Source organism: Marmota marmota, unplaced genomic scaffold, assembly GCF_001458135.2.
Source record: "Marmota marmota marmota unplaced genomic scaffold, marMar, whole genome shotgun sequence".
NCBI classification, from domain to species: Eukaryota; Metazoa; Chordata; class Mammalia; order Rodentia; family Sciuridae; genus Marmota; species Marmota marmota.
The window spans coordinates 14,596,357-14,602,362 of record NW_026000037.1 but is presented as its reverse complement, the minus strand read 5'-3'; the positions used below and the strand labels follow the sequence as shown (position 1 = coordinate 14,602,362).

The 6,006-nt window shown below is 41.0% G+C and overlaps 1 long non-coding RNA gene across 1 annotated transcript; it reads left to right on the top strand.

Annotated features, from left to right (window-relative positions):
* The first annotated feature begins 1,345 nt into the window (after positions 1 to 1,345).
* LOC125619349 lies at positions 1,346 to 2,034 on the top strand. The gene is made up of 2 exons (XR_007350850.1): positions 1,346 to 1,857; positions 1,910 to 2,034. It is a non-coding gene; the product is annotated as an uncharacterized LOC125619349 (long non-coding RNA).
* Positions 2,035 to 6,006: the final 3,972 nt, after the last annotated feature.

The following is a 6,006-nucleotide window of genomic DNA, read 5'->3' as shown; positions in this document are numbered from 1 at the left end:
TCCTCCCTGTCCTGGTTGCTTGGTCCCAAACCTCCCAGTAATAACACTGGTGAGATACCTGCTGGTGAGATACCTGCGGAAAGGTTCTAAAATGCAAATTTCTTCACTCGCACCACTGGGATTGCTTTAAATTGATTGGCTGTACAGCTGCCAAACATTTAAAGTCCTTTGATTAGGTCTCTGCCTGTCTTCCCAAGACTGTTTCCTTTTTTTAAAATATATTTTTTAGTTGTAGATGGACCCAATACTATCATTTGTTTATTTTTATGTGGTATTAAGGATCAAACCCAGTGCCTCACACATGCTAGGTAAGCACTCTACCACTGAGCCACAACCCCAGCCCAAGCCTGTTTCCCTTTCAGACATCACTGGGCTGGCCATTCTGAAATACTTCATTTCCCCAACCAACACAGGCACCTGTTCTTCACTGAGCCTCCCAGTAATGGCCTCTCCCTGGATAGCACTTTTCTCCACTTTGATTTGAGTTATTTCATTTGCTGAGTTGGCAGTGACTGACATATAAGCAGAAATTTCTGAAATGGGCTTGGAAACCATCCAGGGTGCTATTCAGTGAGCTCTGACTTTTGAGACTGGGGTGAGCCAAGTGTACAAACACAGGAGAAGATGAAAATGAATCAGCAGTAGAAGTTGAGGACTGGAGAATAAAAGGACAGATGAAGTATGTCCTAAGATGTGACAGGCAACAGCAGCAAGTGCTGTAGGAGCGGGAAATCGAACTGGTCAAAGAAAAAGTGACAATGAGGTGAAGCCAAAATGTCATAAGGATGGCACTGGAACATTACTAGTGGCCACACCTGACATTGTACACTTAGGAAGCATATGTTTCTGATCACTTTGTGTAAGCAAGCTATGTTAATTATTAATAACCAGATAAACTTCTTCCCAAAGACAAAACTTTGGCCTTGAGGTTTCCTATGATCCTTTCACTGTAAGTCTCCCAGGAGGTGAGAATAACCAACCTTACTTTAGTTTCAACCTTACTTTTAGTTTTGCCACTGTTCTGGGGCTGGGGTTGTAGCTCAGTGGGGGAGTGCTTGCCTAACGTGTATGAGAAACTGATTCGATCCTCAGCACTAGATAAAAATAAAGGTATTGTATCCATCTACAACTGAGAAAAATATTTGTTAAAAAATCCACCGAAACTGTTCCCTCTACAGATTTTGACTGTTCACAATACTGAGACCTCTGTGATTGTGACTTGTTTTCTTCAGTCCCATTGTTATAATAATTACTGCCTCTCATGATGAAAACTGTAGGAACTTGGTACACAGTGAAGCCAGCCCTAAGTAGAGTAAGATACTGTTGGCAAATATCAGTGGATTCAATTTACCTCCTCTGCATCAGTTACAGCAAAGACTATTTTGAGCATCCAGCACTCTTTGAATACCTCAACTAAGCAGTAATGCTGGAGTTCAGAACTAAACAATATTGCAGTTTCCAAAGTGAGGACATAATCCAAGTGAACCAACTGTTGAATGCAAAATACCACCAAAAACAACAAAAACTGATGAGTAGGTTGCAATCTAAAAGAAAGTTGTCCTCTCCCACGATACTGTTTCTTCCATCCCACTTTAGTATGTTTAACTTTGAGAAAATCCTTTCTATGGTAGATTTCATTTAATGAAACAAATCCAATTGCTGTTCAAAAAGGTAAAATAATGAAATGAAATCACCATCCAAAACAGTAAAATAAGTAACATGCAAGTTGAGGTTTTAGGCCATTACCACGACCAAACAGTGCTAACTGCTGTACATTCCAATTACTTGGGACAATGCTGCTGCTCAGGGCACATTCAATACCAGATACGAAATGACAGTGTTTGGGGTGGCAGCCAGGTATTGATTGGTATTTTAAAAGTATCTCTAGGCAATTGCATTGTGCAGCCAGGTGAGAACCTTGCCAGGCAGCTACAGCAAGCAGAGTCTAAGGATTAGGGGCTAACCTGAGAGTTCTTAAAGCATGCACTGGGAAAAGATAGTTTGAAATATATTAAGCATAAAAAATGGTTCTTTTTTTTTTTTTTTAATTTTAATATTTATTTTTAATATTTGGCGGACACATCTTTGTCTGTATGTGGTGCTGAGGATCGAACCCGGGCCGCACGCATGCCAGGTGAGCGCGCTACCGCTTGAGCCACATCCCCAGCCCAAAAAATGGTTCTTTAAAAAAAAAAAAAAGCTTCATGTTTTACTATATGTCCTATTGATTTAAAAGCCTTTTTCTCACACTTTAGATATGTATATCTAAATATATACATTTTAGTAGATGCACACAATACCTTTATTTTATATATTTATGTGGTGCTCAAGATCGAACCCAATGCTCACATGTGCTAGTCAAGTGCTCTGCCACTGAGCCTCAGCCCAAGTCCTCAAAATGTATTTTAAGAGGCAAATGCCCTGTCAAGGTCACACTAGTTTTTACTTTCATGAAGTGTGGAAGCAGTTCCCCAGATTATCATAACTATTTGGGCAGTGGCAGCAGTAACTCGGTTTTTAATTTTAATAATTTTTTAGCAACCTTGGAGAAAAGCTGGGTGTGGCATGGCAGGGAGATGGTAAGTTCAAAGCTGGCCTGGGCTACTTGGTGAGATCCTGTCTCAAAGTAAGAAGGCCTGGGGATGTAGCTCAGTGGTGGAGCAACCTGGGTCCAATTCCCAGTACACCCTTCTTCCCCCAACACAATTTCAGTGAAGAACCTAAAGTTCAGAAAAACTTTTGAGTAAGCTCAGCTGGTCAGTGGCTGACCTCCTGGGGTTCCCAGTTTATTTTTAGGCTCAACCCCATCCTGTCCATCCAAAACAAAGGGGGTCAGGGAAGAAAACAAGGTTAGTAAATGTCCTTGATTTCTCACAAATTGATTCACTTCCCTTCTCTCTATCACTGAGCTATGCCCAACCACAGCTCTTATTTTTTGACAGGGTCTTGCTAAATTGCCCACGTTGGCCTTGAACTTGCAAGCCTCTTGCCTGGGTCTCCTGAGTAGCTGGGATTACAGGCATTTGCCACAGCACCCATCTCACAAATGGTTTTTAAAATGTTGCAGAATTTGCTGGGTGATTTCTTCAGGTACACCAAAGATTTGTTTCTCATAATATATAATATGCCAGGTGAGGTCAGATTGGGGGTCACATGTGAGTATCAGGAGGCTGGGAAGACTTGAATTTTGAATGATAGAAGATTTAAAACAGCTATGTGGCAAATGACTAAAAAAAAGTGCTTGTCTTATTCTTTAAAATATAGGTAAGAAGCTGGGCAGGGTGGTGCATGCCTGTAATTCCATTTGCTGGGATGATAGAGGCAGGAGGATCACAAATTTGAGATCAGCCTTAGCAATTTAGTGAGACCCTAAAAATAGAGCATGAAAAATAAAAACCAAGGTTCAGGGGGTGGCCAGGGAAAAGCTGCTATTCTGAAGGCCCAAGTGGCTACAAGAGGAAGAGGACATGGAACGGGACATGGAAACATCTTCCAAAAACGAAGATGATTTTCTCTGTTGAACAGAACTTTTGCCCTTCTTTTTTCTTTTAGATTATCCGAATTCATCAGGGTAGGTGGCTGTATGTATGTCCTAGGTTTTGTTTTGTTTTTTGGTTTTGTTTTGTTTATTGACATCTTTCTCTTTAGATCAGAGGAAATGTCAAACTAAATTTGGTTATTTTGTTTTTTGAGAAAAAAAAAGGGGTTGAGGGTACGGTTCAGTGCCCTGGGTTCAATCCCCAGTACTGAAAAAAAATTTTTTTAAATGCTGTGAATAAATAATAAAAGTTAATAAAAAATAGAAGAAACTAGGCAAGAAAAAGGGTGGTAAAGAAAATTAATATGCAGAATGCATGCGGACAAATGTTATACAATGTTTAAAATTCAGCTATTAACTTTGGTTTCAGAGTACATCTTCCTTGCCAAAGCAAAAACAATCAGTCGAGATCCACCTAGTCCAAGTTCACCAGATGCTTAGAGGCAGCCAGGCTCTGTCAGGACTGTCAGGAGGCAGGGCTTCCACTGCACTCTCCTTTTAACGTGAATGTTTTCTTGGAAATGAGGTTTCCAAAGAAGTCTGGGACCTGCAGCTGTGGGTATTCATTCAAAGCAGGTATTTCTACATTACAAACCAAAGCAGGATTGACAGAGTCTCTCAAGACTTAAGAACTAACTCAAAACTGCAAATTTCTTGCCATTCTATCAGCCCCTCAACCTATTTTGGGCTTAAATTTCTACAACACTATTGATCCTGACCTTTCAAAATGGTTATTCTCTTTGGCCAAAAACAGGTGTGGTTAGGACATAAAGCACAGGGTCATTCTTTCCCTCTCACTTTGAACCTTAAGTATTATTATCCAATGGCTTACATATGAATGTATTAACTTCTCTTTTTTGTGGTACTGGTGATTAAACTCAGCAGCACTTTACCACTGAGCTACATCCCGAGCTCTTTCTATGGTATTGCTGAGGCTGGCCTCAAATTTGTGATCCTTTTGCCTCAGCCTCCCAAGTCACTGGGATTACAGGTGTACACCACAATGCACATAATTCATAATCCTTTGTGGATATCTCACAGGAAGGTAGATTCAATGAGAAAGCCAAGGCCTTACAGATGGGGTTGTTTAGGGTCACAATGCTGCCTTTAAAGGATAGCCTGTGTACCCCTTGACATGACTTTTCTCCTCTTATTTCAAAAGCTCAACACCCAGGCCTCCACCATTCGGCTGGTGACTGTTTTGCAGTTAACGAACTCCTTGCTCCCTATAATACCACTCTGCCCTCCACTTGTACTCACTGAGGCTAAGGGAACATGGTGAAGGGGGACAAAGCAAGCACTTTGGAGTCAAGATGGACATGGGTTTGAATCCTCAGCTACTTTTTTTTTTAATACCACTGAGTTTCATCCCCAGCCTTTTTATATTTTATTTGGAAACAGAGTCTCACTAAGTTGCTTGGGGCCTTGACAAGTTACTGAAGCTGGCTTTGAACTCGTGATCTTCCTGCCTCAGCCTCCAGAGCTACAGGGATTACACTGCACCAAGCCCTCAACTCTTACTGCCACATTGCTCAAATTATTTGGCCTTTTGTTTTAATCATATGCAAAGAACTAAATGTAAGGAACTCAACTTCTAAGACTTATTTTAATAGTAATCAAATTGTATGAAATAAAAAAGGAAAAGCAGAGTCTGGGGATGTGGCTCATGGTCAAGTGCCTCTGGGTTCAATCCCTGGTACCAAAAAAAGCAAAAGGGCTAGGGATATATAGCTCAGTTGGTAGAGTGCTTGCCTTGCAGGCACAAGGCCCTGGGTTCAATCCCCAACACCACATACACACACACACTGGAAAACCAGGACCAAAAAGTACCTAGGAATGGAATGGGAGGAATCTATGCATAGAACCTACTTAAAATTTTAGAATCTATATTTAGTGCTGTGCAACAATTTGTTAACTTACCATTATACCTTCAGGTTACTCTGATAGTCCACAGAGCAAAGCTGTCACAAAAACAGACTTACAAGACACACTCAAAACATGAAATGCAACACAAGATTGATATATTCTTCCAAAATTCTCAGACCAGAATGCTCACTTAATTATACTTCAAATGAAGACAAGAAAATGCAAACAACAGAAGCATTTCATTAAAGTAAACATTCAGCCTCCTGCCACAAGTTGCACAGTGGGTTTATCTCAATCTCCTTACCTTATTTTGTTCACTTACTGATATTTCCAGAAACCTTTTTGCCCAGTGGTCTTCCTACCCACCCCACATTCCCCCCAGCCCTTGCTGTTGGTGATACTTGAAGTTCTAAGTAATTCTGGCTTTCATCCTCACCTGGATTTGCCTGCTTAAGGCTCTCGTAATTTCTCTTCAGGTTGGTCTGCTTTAGGGCAGGTAAACTGCGGAGTAAAGCACTCTGACCCTACTGTTTCTCAACAACACATGACACCAGACATCTAAGACTCTCCAGTGCTCTGGTGCAGTGGTTCTCCCTGCTTGC